The sequence below is a fragment of the Canis aureus genome, chromosome 4, assembly GCF_053574225.1.
Source record: "Canis aureus isolate CA01 chromosome 4, VMU_Caureus_v.1.0, whole genome shotgun sequence".
Taxonomy (NCBI): Eukaryota; Metazoa; Chordata; class Mammalia; order Carnivora; family Canidae; genus Canis; species Canis aureus.
In genome coordinates this window covers 76,224,732-76,242,805 of record NC_135614.1, presented here as the reverse complement: position 1 = coordinate 76,242,805, position 18,074 = coordinate 76,224,732, and the positions used below count along the sequence as shown (strand labels likewise).

General features: G+C 35.4%; 1 long non-coding RNA gene across 3 annotated transcripts in view; it reads right to left on the bottom strand.

Annotated features, from left to right (window-relative positions):
* LOC144313025 (uncharacterized) overlaps positions 1-18,074 on the bottom strand; it is a 99,141-nt gene that overhangs the window by 9,942 nt on the left and 71,125 nt on the right. The window contains exons 3-4 of one of the 3 annotated variants that reach the window (XR_013378699.1): positions 11,116-12,248; positions 9,930-10,696 (exon numbers count right to left, since the gene is read on the bottom strand). The exons of 1 other annotated variant lie outside the window; for it this stretch is intronic. This is a non-coding gene — a long non-coding RNA (uncharacterized LOC144313025). Of the gene's footprint in view, positions 1-9,929; positions 12,249-18,074 lie in introns of all 3 variants that reach the window. One more of the 3 variants, XR_013378698.1, reaches the window with a different exon arrangement.

Sequence of the window (18,074 nt, the reverse complement as noted above, 5' to 3'; positions counted from 1 at the left end):
CTACAGGTTGACAAAGTCAACAAAGTCTCATATTGTATTGCTAATATTGTTGTGGTTTGTAGCATACATTTTCAATTGAATGAAATTCAAAATTTCAGTTAAAGGTTAATGAAAATAAATACATAATTGTTCCTCACTCAAGTTCACAGAACCTCCATTTCTTCCCATAGACCCCAAGTGACACACCTCTTCCTAATGTCAGGAAGGAGCAATGAAAGAAAATACTACCTAGGTATTTTTGCTAACTTTCTATTATAAGAGAAGCAGGAAATTCATGTTTATTAAACATCTATTATTTGTCAGGATAGAGGAGGGATTTTATACATATATATATATATAAATGGGCATTAATATAGACATTAAATTCTATTATATATGTATGCATGTGTATATGTATTTGTATGCATATATGTATGTATATATAATAAAACTGAATCCCCACAAAACCCAATGAGTCTAACAAAAGTTTAGTAACTTTCTCATTAGTGAGGATAGAGTCAGAAATCAAGGTTTGTATGATATCCACTATCTCATGGAATAGAGAAGCCTTATATAGCAACATACCAGGAGTGTTTGCACTTTAATAGAGAAAGCCTACAGGAAACCGTTAGAAAGAAAAGGAGGAGAGAAAGAAAGAATTGCTTTAGCGGTAAAATTTCAGATATCAGAAATGATCCAGAAAGGATATTCTTCTAGGTTTATTCCTTTCTTAAAATCCTTCAGATCACTTCTCTATTCTATACATGTGTTAAGATCAGCCTCATATTATTTTTTATTATCTTCCATGAGAATGCCTTCTCTATTGCCAACACTCTGGAAATGTTTCAGTTAAAAAATGAAATACATATAGAACAATAAGGTATCTTTTGAAGAGCTCTCTTAGTAATCACTGTCATGTGTTAGTCACATTAGGCTGTTCCTTACTACCAGGTTAGAGTAAGGTTGTATATTTAGAGCTCAGAGATCCCAAGTGGTGGAACTTGAAAAAGTGGCATTCTGTAAGACAGGACTGGATACACAGCAAGTACTGGAATGCAGCCATGTGATTAATATCTCCTGGTTATAGCTGATTCAGCACACAATTTCATAGGCACAGTCACATGTCTATTCACAGATCATGTTCAAGAAGTGAATGCCTGATATAAACATCTCACCTGAGATATCCAATCAGTGCAGTACTGGATGATATGGCATCAGCCTTACCAGGAAAGACCCCATAACCTCTTTAGAGCTAGCTTACTGAACTAATGCTACTAAAGCATTAGATTATAAGCACCAAAAATTTGAAAAACCCCATAGTCTTCATTTTTTCATTGCTTACAACACTAATAACAGCCAAAATCTCTGCATAATAGGTGTTTTGTAGGCAGATTCATTTCATATTTGATTTTTTTTAATCCATGAGGTGCTTAGCTTAGGAAATATTTTTTTTTGTCCCAGGCTGATTATGTTATCCAAATTGAACTATAGCCTATTGACTTCAGCCTTTGCTTACAAAAGGGAGAAAACTCTAAGGAAAAAAGCCAAGTTCTGTCTACTAGCCAAGTCAAAACGAGTAGTCCCTAGAGCTAGTCATCATAGAAAGCCTGCCTGCCAAATGTTTCACACTTTTTTCTTTGGCTGCTGTTCATAGCTTGAGTTTGTTGCAGGACACATGGACCTGTGTCAGTAGCTCACCCTACCACTCATTAACCTTCTGCACAAATCACCTCCTCTACTTCATCAGTATTATACTTTCTTGTCCCCTGCAGTAGATTGTTTGCAGAAATGGCCACAATTCCTCTCATCTCATATGTCCTTTTGCAGTGTGACTTTGCCCTTCTTCCCAATAAGAGACGAAATCTATTTCCCTTCTGCTTGAATCTAGGCTGGCCCTGTGATTTGCTTTGACCACCAGGATGCAGTAGAAGTAATATTATATGACTTCAAGGCCTTCAGAGGCTCATAGCTTTAATATCTCTCTCTCTTGGGACATTGAGACTACCATGCATTAAAGTAGACCAGTTTCACCAAATGGAGGATGAGAGGCCATGTGGAGGAGAACCAAGGTGCCCCAGCAGACTGCTAACATCAAGTGCCAGAGGTATTAGGGAGGACATCTTGGGCCACCACCTCAACCGACTCATCATACAAATGCAATCATGTGATCCCAGTCAAGACCAGTAGAAAAAACATCCAGATTACCAATCCAGAGAATTTTGAGAAATAATTAATAGTTGTGGTTTCAAACTATTATGTTTTGGGGTGGTTTGTTACACAGCAATAAATAACTGAAAAACTCTCTTTAGCAATCCTTCCTCAACAACAGTGATCCAACATCAATCTTTTGTTCAATGGGAAGGAAAATCTCCGTCTTTATAAACATTTTTTTTTCACATAATGCTTGCTTTTTCAGGCCAAGTGATGGACAGTCCAAACATAGGGCTATGGTCTAAGTGATTAGGAAATTCCCCAAACAGCTAGTTGGAAATAAATAAATGACAGAAAACACCAAGTGCTTAAGATAGGAATAAGGACTATAATATAGGTATTAAAGCAAAGAAGACCTAGATTGGAATAGTAACTCCACCACTTTTAAGGACTGCATTAATAGGAACTGACAGAAGTTCCTTCCAGTATACACAAGTCATCTTTCTACCTAAACTTGATAAAATGGAGTTTTGTAGAGAGTTTGGCTATGAGGACTACCAGCCTATCATAGAATGAGTTCTGAGTCCTTTATTTCTTAATTATTTTTTTCCTTTTCCATTCTTGGTCTTTTATCAGCTTCATAACTCATGTTACCAATACATAAGATAGATATTATTTACCAAGCTCTATATGCTATCTATAAACCTCATAAATGGTAAGCAAAATTTGGGGGCAGAGGTATACTACTTTAATCAGATTCTCAAACAAGTCTTTTGACATCTCCCCTAACCTTTCCAAAAAAGAATAAGAAACACTGATTTAGAGAGTAAAATGCCACTTAAAAACAAAGGCTTTTTTTTTTTTAACTAGCATCTATTTAAATGCTTCATTTGAAAATTTGTAACTCGTATTGGTTTAGGAAAAATTAAATTTTTCAAGGAATAAACCTATATGAAAGGGCACCTTTCACACAAATAACAAGCATACAAATTATGCAATCAGAACATCTGGAATCCAGAAGATCTGATGCTTAAAAACAAATGCTTCTGAGGACTTCCCTTCCAGGAAGGTGGAGTAGATGCACTTTTCCCTATTCCTTTCACTAAATACAGTACAAAATGCTTGATATTATATATAAAACAAACATAAGACCAAAAGGTGAAGAGAAGAAGGCAGATGAGTTAGGGACATCAGGACCCTAACAACATGGTGATGGGTTCCTTACGTTTTATTTTTGTTTCATATATCCCAGACTTGGAGCTGAAGAAGTCAGCAACCGAGAAACACCAATGAATAAAGCAAATGCAAACAACAGCAGCAGGCTGCTATTTAGCCAGAGGTCCAGGAAAGGAGCAGTCTAACAAGACAAAAATTGTTTAAAAAATAAACACCACACAAAATAAGAACATAGAAGAAACTGAGCCTACCCCCACCCTCACTGTCACCCCCACCCTCATCCCCAACCCCACCCGGAAAGGACAAGTGACAAGTGAAAACCCTAGACTTTAACCATCATAGGCTGTAATAAGGCATCCTAATACTCACTGCCCACTTACTTATCAGACACTCATCCCTGTGGGCAGTAATGAGCCACCCTCTCATGCACAAATATCCATGGTGTCAGTGGATATCACATGGGGAGCATTGGACTTCAATCCCCATGCAGCAGTAACAGGATCCCCCTGTCTCTTCCTGCTAGAGTGGTATCAAAGGACCCCTAGAGGAAAGTAAGGATTTATACCACTCTTCAGGAGAAATGAGGCCACTCCCTCTCTCTATGTGTGGTCAGATAGAGAGCACTAAGGAGGCTTCCCATTAAGGAAGACCTATGAAGAGCTGGAAATTCCATTCCTGCCCATAGTAATAAGGAGTATTCTCCCTTGAGTATCAAGGGAGCCAGAGTAAAGAACCTGGATGGACTTCTACCCCTACCTGGGATTAAGGAGGTAGCACCCTTCCCTCTCTGGGTGTCAAGAGAAAACCACTTCTGAGATTTAAATAAGATCTAGAATCTCTTAACATAGCAAAATATCCAGGTTTCAATTGATAATCAGTTATCATACCAAGCACCAGGAAAATCTAAAACTGACTAAAAAAGTTAAGAGTTAAGGGACCTGTGGAACTATAACAAAGGAGCTAACATTTATGTTTGAGTCCTGGAAGGTATGAGTAAAGAGGATGGGGCTGGAAAAGCACCTGAAGAAATAATAGTTGACTGACAACTATTTGGAAAAATACATAAACTTACGGATTGAAAAGGTAAAAATTATTCCCAAACAGGATAAATCCAAGGAAATCTACACCAATTATGCATCATAGCCAAATTTTGAACAAACTAATGAAAGGTCCTAAAGGCAGTAAAAAAAGAAACACCTTAACTATAAGGGAAAAACAATTCAAATGATAATGGATTACAAATCAAAAACCATGGAGACCAGAAGGAAATAAGCTACCATTTTTAAAGAACTGAAAGAAAAAAACTGTCAACCCATAATCTTGTATCTAATGAAAATATCTCAAAAATTAAGTAGAAATCAAGCCTTTTTCAGATGAAGATAAACTAAGAGAATTTATCACCAGTAGACCTACTCTAAAATTTTTCTAAATGGAAAAGAAATGATAAAAGAAGGAACCTTGGAACATCAGGAAAGAAAAAAACAAACAAACCAGTAAGCAAAAACATGAATAAATACAAGGGACTTTTCCTTTTAAGTTTCCTAAATTATGTTTGATAGATGAAGCAAAAAGTATAACCCTATCTGATGTGATTCAAAATGTATGTACAAGAAATAATTAAGAGAATTATATTGTAAATAAGGGAGGGTAATTCTATTGTGAAGGAGGTAAGGTTTCTATACTTCATTCAAACTGGTAAAATGATGACACTAGTAGACTGTGATGACAAATGAATACATAATATAATATCTAAATTATTTAAAAAGCTAAATAAAGAGATACACTCAAAACACTATAGGCTATAATAAAAAGGAACTATTGATAAATAGAACAAGCTGAACATATGTCCAGAAAATTATGCTGAGTGTAAAAAAAGCTGACCCCTAAATGTTATAAACTATATTATTCCACTTATATAACATTAGATATATAACAAAATTATAGAAATGGAGAACAGATTAGCAGTTGACAGAGGTTAAGGAGGCATAAAAGGGAGGAGGATATGGCTATTATATGGCTATTTTTTTAATTTAAATTCAATTTGCCAACATATAGTATAACACCCAGTGCTCATCCCATCAAGTGCCTTCCTTAGTGCCCATCACCCAGTTACCCCATCCCCTATATGGCTGTTATAAAAGGACATGAGAAATCTTTGTAGTGATGGTAATGTTCTATGTCTTCATTACATCAATGTCAATATCCTGGTTGTGATATTGAACACTAATTTTCCAAGATGTTACCATTGAAGGAAATGGGGTAAAAGGTACACAGGACCTCCTTGTATATTTGCAACTACTGAATGTGGATCTACAATTACTTACTTTCAGAATAAAAAGTTTAATTTTAAAAATTCACAAAAGTGAACAAAAATAAATAAATAAATTATTCTTGAAGGACTACTATGGTCTTTTAGTTTACTTCTCTTTCTGAGCCAAATTCAATATCACCATTGACTGAAACTTTATGAAAAGTCCTGAGGTCCATATAAAAATAGGCATAGCTGAGTGAAGTAAGTCAGTCGGAGAAGGACAAACATTATATGTTCTCATGCATTTGGGGAATATAAATAATAGTGAAAGGAGGGAATATAAGGGAAGGGAGAAGAAATGTGTGGGAAATATCAGAAAGGGAGACAGAACGTAAAGACTGCTAACTCTGGGAAACGAACTAGGGGTGGTAGAAGGGGAGGAGGGCGGGGGGTGGGAGTGAATGGGTGATGGGCACTGGGTGTTATTCTGTATGTTAGTAAATTGAACACCAATAAAAAATAAATTTAAAAAATAAATAAATAAATAAAAAATAAAATAAAAAAAAATAAAATAAAATAAAAATAGGCATACTTGGCTAAAGTAAGAATAAGACAAGAATGAGCAAACTGTAAAACCTCAGACTAAATTCTATTTCTTCAACCCTCATTGAAATTAAAGAATACTAGCCTATTTAAAAACAGATACTAAGGGATGGCTGGGTGGCTCAGTGGTTGAGCATCTGCCTTCATGGTCAGGGCATGATCCCAGGGTTCTGGGATCAAGTCCCACATTGGGCTCCCTGCATGGAGCCTGCTTCTCCCTCTGCCTGTGTCTCTGCCTGTCTCTCTATGTCTTTCATGAATAAATAAAATCTTAAAAAAAAAAAATGGATACTAGAAGTTCGACCAAGGAAAGCAGTTTAGAGCACTGTGACTCTCCTTGCTTGTGTGTTACCAGAGTTTATGTCTGTATACAAAAAACAGTAGTAGAATTCTACTAGGTAAACTATACCTGCCATTACAACTCGTAATTGCAAACTGGTTCTACCTCCACAGGATGGGCCCAAAGTCATCAGGTGAATCCCTACCCTTAAACTCAGCCAGCCACTGGACTAGCAAATACCATTTTCATCCATCATCCACCTAAAACTTGTAATAGCTTTCTTCTTCCTATAGGAAAAAGATCAAGCTTCTTAGTCTAGCTCACAAGGCCACCATTTAGCCCCACCCACTTCTCTACCTTCTTCTACTTGTCCCCACAAAAACAAAAACAAAAACAAAAACAAAAACCCACATTCACCTCAGCCAGAGGGTCTGTTCATTTATCCCAAATTTCTGTTCATTTTCCTTCCTCTCTTTATCACACTGCTTCTCTTACCTAGAAAGCTTCTCACTCCTCCTCTCTATTTTACTAAGTTCTACTCTTTTTCAAGACCCATCTCCACTTTGAAGCCTACCTTAGAGATGTCTCTGGCCACTAAACCTCTTTTCTTTCGGCTGTAAGTCATTTTTCCACATGTTATTTTCTAACATATATTATTTTTGTTATTTATGGTTTTCTTTGCCTAAGTACTCTCTCCTTATTCAGACCACAAAATACTCAAATGGTCTTTTATCTCTATAGATTTCTGAAAAAAGACTATATATATACATACATATATATATATATATATATATATATGTTTATGTTGATGATGGCAAAGATTTTAGTATTAGATCTTGTATGGAAATAACTTGCTCTCCCGCTAGACTTCAAATTCTTCAAAAACAAAATGAGGAAGGGGAAGTAGACCAGTAGTTCTTAATCAGGGATATACATTAAGTCATCTGGGACTATCTTTGAAAATACACATATCTAAGTCCACCTGCCCCCAAAGATATGGATTTAGTATGTCTGTGGTGATCCTGGATTCTGAATTTTAATACTCACCCAAGTAGCTCTCTATTCTACTTGAGAACCACTGTATTGGATGATCTCTAAAATCCTTTTCAGGTAATATTGTTGACTTTGTGTTTTCATTAAAATACATTTTTGTTCCAGTAGCTTTAAATTGACAGTCTATCTCAGTTTAGCTGATTGTGTGTTTGATAAAGGCATGAGAATCAGAATTATTTGTAGGTAAAAAAACATTAAATTATTAGCTGAAACTAATTCAGTGAAGGAAAATACAGTGTAGTGTTATGGTTAGTGTCAAGCTCTGGAGTTCCTTATACTAGGGCTCCTATCTCAGATCTACCACTTGTTAGCTATGTGACCTTAAAAAAGTGACTTAAGGTCTCTCAGTTCTCCCTACATTAATACAATGGGGAAAATGCTAATACCTACCTTATAGGGCTACTATGATGAATAAGTTAGTTAATACATGTAAGGCAATCTTGTTTAGTTCCTGGAATATATTAAGTATCCAATGCACTTTAACTGCCACTGAATAAATCTTTACAATCCCATTCACTTGTAGATATTCTACAACAATGGCTCCCAACTTACAGTTTGAGGGAAACTCCAGAGAAACTGCACCTAAATCCCTAAAGTGCAGCTAGTACTATCTCTTAATTGAATATATAATATATTTTGCTTATAAAAGTACCATTTTTCAAATATATGTGTATGTTTTGTGACTAACAAAATATTAACTCAAGTAAACAGTGCAACTGAATTTAGAGTTGTTTTTTGTCAGTATATATTTTCACAGTTGTAACTACTACCAGGCAAAGTTCCTTCAATTTATTTTCTTCATTTTAAAGGTTTCAAACAGACCAGGAAACATTACCAGGAATATCAAATTACTATCAGTATCATTTCCTAAAACTATTTACCACAGTCACAACATGATACACAGGAAAAAAAAGGTTTACCAATAAAACCATAAAAAAGAATATATAAACTGCTAAATATTTATTTTTATTCTGAAAGGGACAGATTTGAAGAAGGAAAAGGAAAAAATATGACTATTGCATAACGCGCTATCTAATAAAACTGTTACAGTCTTTCAAGCAGATTTCTACAATCTTAGTGTCTCCTTGGAATTCACAATTCAATAACTAAACACTTGAAGAAAAAAAAAGAAATTAGCATTACGTTGCCATATCATTATTTCCATAGTTTGTGTGCAAGCAGAAGCTAACAAGGCTGAATGCACAACTCATTCTTGTTTAAATAATCAAAGGACAAGGTGAGGACATAAATGGCTCTCTGTTATGTATGTTCTTCTGGCATATTGCAAATGGAAAAAAATTATAAATAACAAAGATAAACATTTCAAAGAAAAAAATTAACTTCCTTGATTGAGAAAACAATAAGAATAAGCAGGATTTCTACAAAATTTTAGAAAACTAACAGACTTTTACTCCATTTTTTACTTAATTTTCACTTTTTTTTCAGTGAAATATTGTAAGACAGGCAAAATATCACTTAAACCCATTTTTAAGAAATGGAGAACTTCAATTACAGAGGTAATTACACGATTGTCCAGTTGCCCAAAGCACCCTTACTTTAGAGCTCATTGGTGATAAGAGAGTTCATACTAGTCTAAATATTCCATCCTGTTTATGGGATTCTATTTCATTTGTTTGTTTGATTGGTTGGTTGTTTGGCTGTTTGATAAATTCAAAGTGATCCTGCAAACTCTCATTAAGTTGTGATATCCAAAGGCAAACCATTTAAGTTCATTAAAACAAAACAAACAGTAGAAAAACAAGGGATGGGAGTCTGAAGACTATTTGGAGGGTAAACTTGAACAAATCACTTAATCTCCCTCAGAAGATCACTTAATCTCTCCTTAGGTACTTTGATTGTAAAATGCAAAAATTGGCTTGCTCAGGGATTGCTAAAATCTTTAATTCAACAATCAACAAAGCATAGTTTGTAACTCTGCAGGTCTCCTCCCCTGGATCTGGAGATGTGGTAAAGACAAAATCTTCATGAATAAATACAACCCTCCTCACGTTACTGTACTCTCTCAGGCCAGGCCTGTCAGCACATCATTCGGGGTACAAAGAAAGAACTCTGATGAAACTATGGCAAATAAGACCCAGGAATTGTTGGTGTGCCTGGGTGGCTCAGGTGGTTAAACATCTGCTTTCAGCTAAGGCCATGACCTCAGGGTCCTGGGATTGAGCCCTATGTGCTTTGGGCTCCCTGCTCAGTGGGGAGTCTGCTTCTCCCTCTTGCTCTGTCTCTCTCTCTCAAATAAATAAATAAAATATTTTTTAGAAAGACCCAGAAATTATAACACAGTGATTCTATTCCCTATAAAAGGATAGCTTTTGGTTTCCCAAAGACTTCAGGTTGATCTACGATGAAACTTCTATGAAAAGATCCATAATGTCTCAACGCAACATAGCTACATTTCCTTTAATCTGTAAGTCATACCTTTTGACAAAAGCCATCCTGGAAGAAAAGAAGTACAGCATATTCAGCACGAGCTGCAATTAAATTCAAATTATTAAACAAATGTTAGAGGCAGTGGTGCCCTCTAGCTGCTAGAATGGCAAGAGGTTACTTTTTATTTTTAAGATGTTACTTATTTTTATAAACTCCTATAGTAAAGCAAATATTGTGATCATTTTATCTAGGCAGTGAAAAACACAATATTTCTTTCTTATATCTCCATACACACGTAAGGAAACAGAGGCACAGAAAGGGCAAACAGTTTTACCTAAAGTCAGTCAGCTAATCACTAGCATAACTAGAATCAGATCATGGTTCTTTTGATTCCTAGACTTTAGCTCTTTCCACAGCCTCACTGCTAATTAAAGAGAGGTCCCTAGGCTTCACAGCATGTTCTCTTTCACCAGGCACCTCTCCTCACATCAAATAAATCATTGTATTACAAAAGTATTCTACCTTTCTTACACACGTGGGAAAATTATCCACTAATCAACTCTTTGAGAATCTATTTCTATGAAGATCCCACAGAAAAGAAGCCAAAGTAACTAAAGTAAGTAACCAGACAGATCTTGTTTCCCACTTGAAAATCCCTAGAACCAGGTTTCAAAACTACCAAAAATACTTGGACCTGCCCTATCAATACAGCAGAATTCCTGTCTTCTAACACTTGAGAAGGTTATCTGTACTGGAGTAGGAGCATTCCTTTCCATTTTCTTCTGGTCATCCTACCATTGCTGTCATCAAAACCACTGGGAAGAGAAATGGAGGAAAATGTTGTTGTCATATCTCCTGACATCCTCTCCCCAACCTCACATTCATGGGGAAGCCATTTTAATTATACAATTCAATGGTATGGAATACATTCATAACATGCAACCGTCACCACCATCTCTCTCTGTAACTCTTTTCATCTCGTAAAACTGAAACTGTACCCTTTAAACAATAATTCCCCATGCCCTCCTAGCCCCTGGCAACCACAATTCTACTTTCTGTCTCTATAGTTTTGGGTATACTAAGTATGTCATATAAGTGGAAGCATACAGTATTTGTCTTTTTGTGACTGGCCTATATCATTTAACATAACATCCTCAAGGTTCATCCATATTATAGCCTGTGCCTGAATCCCCTTCCTTTTTTAAAATTAAATAATATTTACTTATATACATACAAGTAAATATTCACATTTTGCTTATTCATTCATCTACTGATGGACACTTGGGTTGCACACTATGTTTCAGTTACTATGAATAGAGTTGCTTGAACATGGATGTACAAATATCTTTGAGATCCTGATTTCAATCCTTTGTAGTTTATCTATCCAGAAGTGGAAATGCTGGATCATATGGTAATTATATTAATTTTTTTATAAACCATACTGTCTTCTACAGCAGTGATACCATTTTACACTCCCACCAACAGTGCATAGGCTTCCAATTTCTCCATATCCTCACCAACATTTGTTTTTCTGTTTTTCATTCTTTCTTTCCTTTTTTTTTTTTTTTTTTTGATAATGGTCATTCCAAAGGGTTTGAGGTAGTATCTCATTATAGTTTTCACTTGCACCTCCCTAATAATTAGTGATGTTGGGCATCTTTTCATATACATATTGGCCATTTGTTTATCTTCTTTGGAGAAATATTCATTCAAGCCCTTTGTCCATTTTTGAATTATTTTGTTGTTGTTGAGTTTAAGGAATTTTCTATACACTATGGATATTAATCACTTATCAGATACATATTTTGCAGATATTTTCTCTCATTCTGAAGAATGACTTTTTGTCCTGTTAAGAATGTCTTTCGGTGTACAAAATTTTAAAATTTTCATGAAGTCCAATTTGTCCATCTTGTCTTTCTTGTATTGCTGTGTCTTTGGTGTCATTGCCAAATTCAAAGTCATGCAAGTTTTGCCATATGCTTTCCTTTAAGAGTTTTCTGGTTTTAGGTTTTACATTTAATCCATTGCAGGCTAATATTTGTATGTTAGATAAGTGTCCAACTTCATTGTTTCACATGTGGATATTGAGTTTTCCCAGGACCATTTGTTGAGAAGATTATCCTTCCTCCAAAGAAAAGTCTTGGCAGCCTTGTCAAAAATCATTTGACCATATAAATGAGGATTACTGTCTAAGATCTTTAGTCTATTCCATTGGTCTCTATTATCTATCTTTATGCTAGTACCACACTGTTTTAATTAGCATAGGTTCGCAGTAAGTTTAGAAGTTAGGAATTCTCCAGCTTTGTTTTCTTCAAGACTGTTAGGCTAACTTGGTGTCCTTTAAAATTTCCATGTGAATTTCTATTTCTGCAAAAAATGTCATTGGGATTTTGTTAGAGATTGCACTGAATCTGCAGATCACTTTGGGTAGTATTGACATTTTAAGAGTATGCAGTCTTCTAATCCATGAACATGAGATGTGTTTCTACTTACTAGGTCTTTAATTTCTTTCAGTATTGTTTTGTAAATTTACTACATAAGACTTCCCCCTCCTTTGTTAACTCCTAAGTATTTTATTCTTTTTGATACTCTTATTAACAGAATTGTTTATATAATTTCCTTTTCAGATTATTACTTTATAAAAATGCAATTATTATGTGTCACACAATAAAATAGTTTTTAACCATAATATATTGATAAAAATTCATTTCTAATTCTTTTCTTTCCAGCTTTTTTAATTTTTTTTGTAGTATCATAAAGAACATTGCTAGAAAAACATCTCTATTCACCTATTTTTGTGTTCTATTGTTATTTCTTTTTTAAAAAAGATTTTATTTATTTATTCATGAGAGACACAGAGAGAGAGGCAGAGACATAGACAGAGGGAGAAGCAGGCTCCTCACAGGGAGCCCGATGTGGGACTCAATCCCCGGAACACACCCTGAGCCAAAGGCAACGCTCAACCACTGAGCCACCCAGGCGTCCCAGGTATTGTTCTCATTTCTATAAAATAGATTCATGAAAAGTGGTGTTTCAGTTACCAATTTTATATAACAAACCACCCCAAAACTGCTCATCAATTTAAAATTTGGGCAGGACTCAGCAGGAAAATTCACACAGCTTCAGTTGGGATAGCTCAAACAGGGCTAAAGGATTCATTTCCAAAGAGCTATTAGTTGGCAAGTTGTTGCTGGATGTTAGCTAGGGGCTCAGATGGTACTGTTAATCAAAATTTTCAATTCCTTTCTACCTGGACTCTCTGTGGACTTCTTAGGCTTCCTTACAGCATGGTGACTGGTTGTAAGAACAATTTCCCAGGGACAGGAAACAGGAACTGCTAATCTCTTAAGGCTTGATTTTGGAAGCTGGCAGTGTCCCTTCAATCATATTCTATTGTTCAATGAGTCATAGAGTCTACATCCAGATTCAAGGGAAGGGAACAGAAATCTCACCTCTCCAATGGGAGGACTAACTAGAAAAATAATATGCAAACAATTTTAATTTACTAGTAAGATTATTAAGAGAAACAATATACACATGTTTAATATGAGTAAATACTGCTGGATTCTTTTCCAAAAGGGTTCATTCATGGACTCAGCAAATACTTGAGGGATATTACTTGGCAGGAATTGTGCTAGATATGGAATAAGACAGTGATCAAAGCAGACAAAAAAATTTTGCCCTGATAGAGCTTAATGTTAAGGGTAGATAGACAACCAGTCAGTTAATCAAAAGTATGTCAGGTAATGCTATATGCCATGAGAAAAATAAAGCAGGGAAAGAAACTAAGGAGTACCTAGGAAAAGAGGGTAAAATTTTAAATAGGTTAGTCAGAGAAGGTTTCAATCTTAATGTAATAGAATATAGCAGGTGCAATGATGGGGAGCATGCCTGCAATGTGCAAAGAACAGCAGCCAAAAACAGTGTGGTCAGAGGAGAGTGAGCATGAGGGAGAAAAATAAAAGCTAAGAGGTAAATGTGGGTGAGTCAAATTGTGTTACAATATTTCATCCTCCCGTACCTCTGCCTACTAGAGATGTTTATTGCATATAACCTACAAGCACATATTTATTGGACATTTTCAAGTTCTCTCTTTTGAACTGCCCCTCAAGATGAGAGTAAAATTTTGAAAAACATACACCCTCAGTGAGAATTATTAATGGAAATTAATCAATTTTGTATGGGGATGCTGAGAGAATAAGATTCAAAGCAGGCTACTTCAAAGAAAACAGCCGGAAATATGCTGCCCAAAAGCTTTGGTTTGAAATGTTAGTGATAGGGAGGTGGAAGATGGGAAGACAGCCCTGGACATGGTACATAAGAGCAGTAGATATCCTGGAGTAAGACACAGCAGAAGGTAGAAGAGGACACAGAACTAAATAGGGATAACAAGCCCAGAAAAGACAAATCTCAACTGCTCCCAAAATTTTTATTAAGATCAACCTTAACGAAAATTTTAACTTAGAAGTTGGAATTCACTACTGTTTTAATTAATTTCACAATCCTGCAGTAATTATTTTCCAGAGGAAGTCTTCAGAACTCCCACATGCTTTCTTTACTAATAGTAAAAATCCTGTTCTTGCTATGTTTAAAAATGTCTTTGGGTTTTAACAGCAAATCCTTTTTTTGCTAAAGTCTATAACTTGGAAAACATTTACTTTGGGAAAGAGTCTACAATAAAATGGTTTGGGTCAAAATCTTTTGTCCAGTAGAGTTCTTCTAAATGAAATCCAATGAAAGTATATTAGTGAGTTTCACAGTTTATCTGTGGCTTGCCATCAGGTTTCAGGAAAAGAGCATTCATATCCTTTAACTGGTTTAATGATACTTTCTTGTTTGATAATTTCAACTTCTAACATCTTCAGAACCCTGAAGTTAAAGTCAAAATGCTTTAAACAAAATAGGATTAATTCAACTCATCCTGAGACTTAAATAACCTTTTTCTCCTAAAACAGGAATATTAGTAGTCATTTCCCAACTTCTTTCCTTAGCATATTATAAACTGCAGCTTGTAAAGGACCTATTGCTTAAATATCTTTAAATTGACTTTTCTATGAGGACTTTATCAGGAACTTCTTTGAAAAATTTTGTAAATCAAAAGGTTAAGAATTCTCACACCACTTTTATTGGTCAGAAGAAAGTAGAAGATGCATCATATTTTCCTAAAGAGAGAACCACTTCCTATGAATATTATAGGCACTTACATAAACAGAATTCACCCAACTAAACCTCTCAGGATCTTTTAATAAAACACTTTCATTCCACCTGAGCTATAAATGTGAGCCTACAAGTGTTATAGTTGGGAAAGTGTATCTTTGTAACTCCCATCCCTATCCTGCAAGCATGTGTACACATATGCCTCACATACTTTACTAGTAGAGCATTTCATACTTTGTTCAAACTCAGTAATCATTGTTTTTGTCCTTTTTACTATCTTTTACCAATAATCTGGTTAAAGACTTAGAAGGCATATCTATATCTACGGATAACAAAGCTAGAAGAGTTTGATGATAGGACCCATACAGGATTTGATGAACCATGAGCTAAAACTAATAAGGTAACGTTAAATATGGCTGAATGTAAAACCTGTATTTACATCTAAAAAATCTATGCAAATTTCAGTTTCCAGTTCTACATGTAAGGAGCTTGGAAACTGCCATTCCATCCTAACAACAATTAATAAGCTGAGCAAACTGAAAAATCAACAACTCTTCTTGGATCTGCAAGAGAGAGAAGGAGAGAGAGAGCAAACCATTGCCCCCAAGAGTGGAGAGACTGATAGGCAAATACAAGAAGCCATTGCATTCTAAGGTTCCTACAACAAAAAATAAGTATCAGGGTGGGAAAATCTGAACTATAGTTGATGAATTCCTGGGAGCTCAAAGCAGACAACTCAGAGTTAAACACTCCAGAGGCAACCAGTCATGGGGAAGGGGTGCCTATAAAATTGTGAGATTTATCTCCAGGAACTCTCCCATATTTCTATAATAAATATCAAAGAAAAATCTCCTTGGGCTTTCAGCAAGAGTGGGTGAAAAGAACTACTCTGAAAGACACCAGTACACTGTTTCTTAACAAGGCCTGCCATCAGGAAAAAATAGTTAATCAGAGCCTAATATGTTGATGTTGAGGTGTTTTCAGAGTCTAACTGGCCTGGGGAAGTGAAATATCCAATTCCAGCCCACTTTAGCCATTCTGTCCTACCTAAGCATGGTTTAAAAACTGAGAAACACTCCTGAAGTTCACAGTCTAGAGGCACAGGTTCACTAAAAACCTGAGACTAATCACAGGACTAGAGAACACTTCCCCTCTCCTCACACTTCACTACTAATTACTATTAAAGGCCTATTTAAGGCAGTTCCTCTTAGCTACTGTATCATATTATTAGCTATCAAAAAAAATTACAAGTCATACCAAAAGGCAAAAACTAATATTTGAAGAGACAAAGCAAGCATCAGAACCAAAATTTAATGATGCTAAAAACATCACAGTCCTAAATGTAAAATGTAAAACTATAAAACTCCTGGAAAATAACATAGGAGAAAAATCTAGATGACCCAGGGAATAGGTCTTTAAGATACAACACCAAAGACAAGATTCATGAAAAAAATTGATAAGCAGGAATTTATTAAAATTAAAAAATTCTGCTCTGTAAAAAACAGTATCAACAGAATTAGAAGACAAGCCACAGGCTGAGAGAAAATATTTGCAAGATATATCTGATTGAAAAAACTATTATCCAATATATACACAGATCTCTTAAAACTCAATAATTAGAAAAAAAGGAACCTGATTTAAAAATGGGACAAAAACTTTAATAGACACCTCAGCAAAGAAGATATACAAATGTCAAATAAGCATAAAAAAGAAGCTCCACATCATAAGTTACCAGGAAAATGCAACTTCAAACAATGAGATACTACTACATACCTATTAGAATGGGCAAAATGCAGAATACTGACAACCCCAAATGCTAGCAAATATGTGATACAACAAGAACTCTCATTCACTGCTGGTGGGAATGCAAAATGGTAGAGCCACTTTGGAAGAAAGTTTGGCTTCTTACAAAACTAAACATACTCTTATCCTATGACCCAGCAATCATGTTCCTTGGTATTTTCCCAAAGGAATGGAAAACAGGTCCACACAAAAACCTACACATAGATGTTTACAGAAGTTTTATTCATAATTCCCAAAACATGGAAGCAACCAAGATGTCTTATAGTAGGTGAATGAATAAATAAACTATGGTATATACAGACAAGGAAATATTATTTAGTGCTAAAAAGAAATAAGATGTTAAACCATGAAAAGACATGGAGGAAATTCACATGCCTATTACTAAGTAATAGAAATCAATCTGAGAAGGCTATATACTGTACAATTCCAACCATACGACATTCTGGAAGACACAAAACTATACAGACAATAAAAAAAAATCAGGGTTTTGGCGTGGGTGGATTTGGGAAAAGGAGATGAAAAGACAAGGCACAAAGGAGTTTTAGGGTGGTGAAAACACTGTGATGATATCTTAATCATAGATATATACCATTATACATTTGTCCAAATCCACGGATGCACAACACCAAGAGTGAACCTTAATGTAAACCAGGGACTTTGGGTGATTATGATGTGTCAATGCAGGTTCCCCCTTAGCAAAAAATGTCCCATTTTTTCTTTCATCATCTGGTGAATTATGTTGGAAGGTAAGGTTATACAGGTGTAGAAGCAGGAAGTATATGGGAAATATTTGTACCTCCCACTCAATTTTATTATAAACCTAAAACTGCTCTAAAAATTTGTCTTTAAAAAGAATCAACTGGGGTGCCTGGGTGGCTCAGTGGTTGAGTGTCTGCCTTTGGCTCAGGTCATGATCCCAGGATCCTGGGATGGAGTCTCACATCAGGCTCTTCACAGGAAGCATGGTTCTCCCTCCACCTATGTCTCTACTTCTCTCTGTGTATCTCTCATGAATAAATAAATATAATCTTAAAAAAAAAGAATCAACTGCAAATGTGGGAAGAAAGACTTTTGTTTAATATAGTTCTTATGAAATGTACATGTAGGTTTTAGTTAATTATGGACTTCCTGTATGAAACAATGTAATGTTATAACCAAAACGGGTGATAAATTCTTAGGCTTCATTAATAAGGAAGAATAGTATCCTCATCTAAGAAAGTAATTTTCTCATTT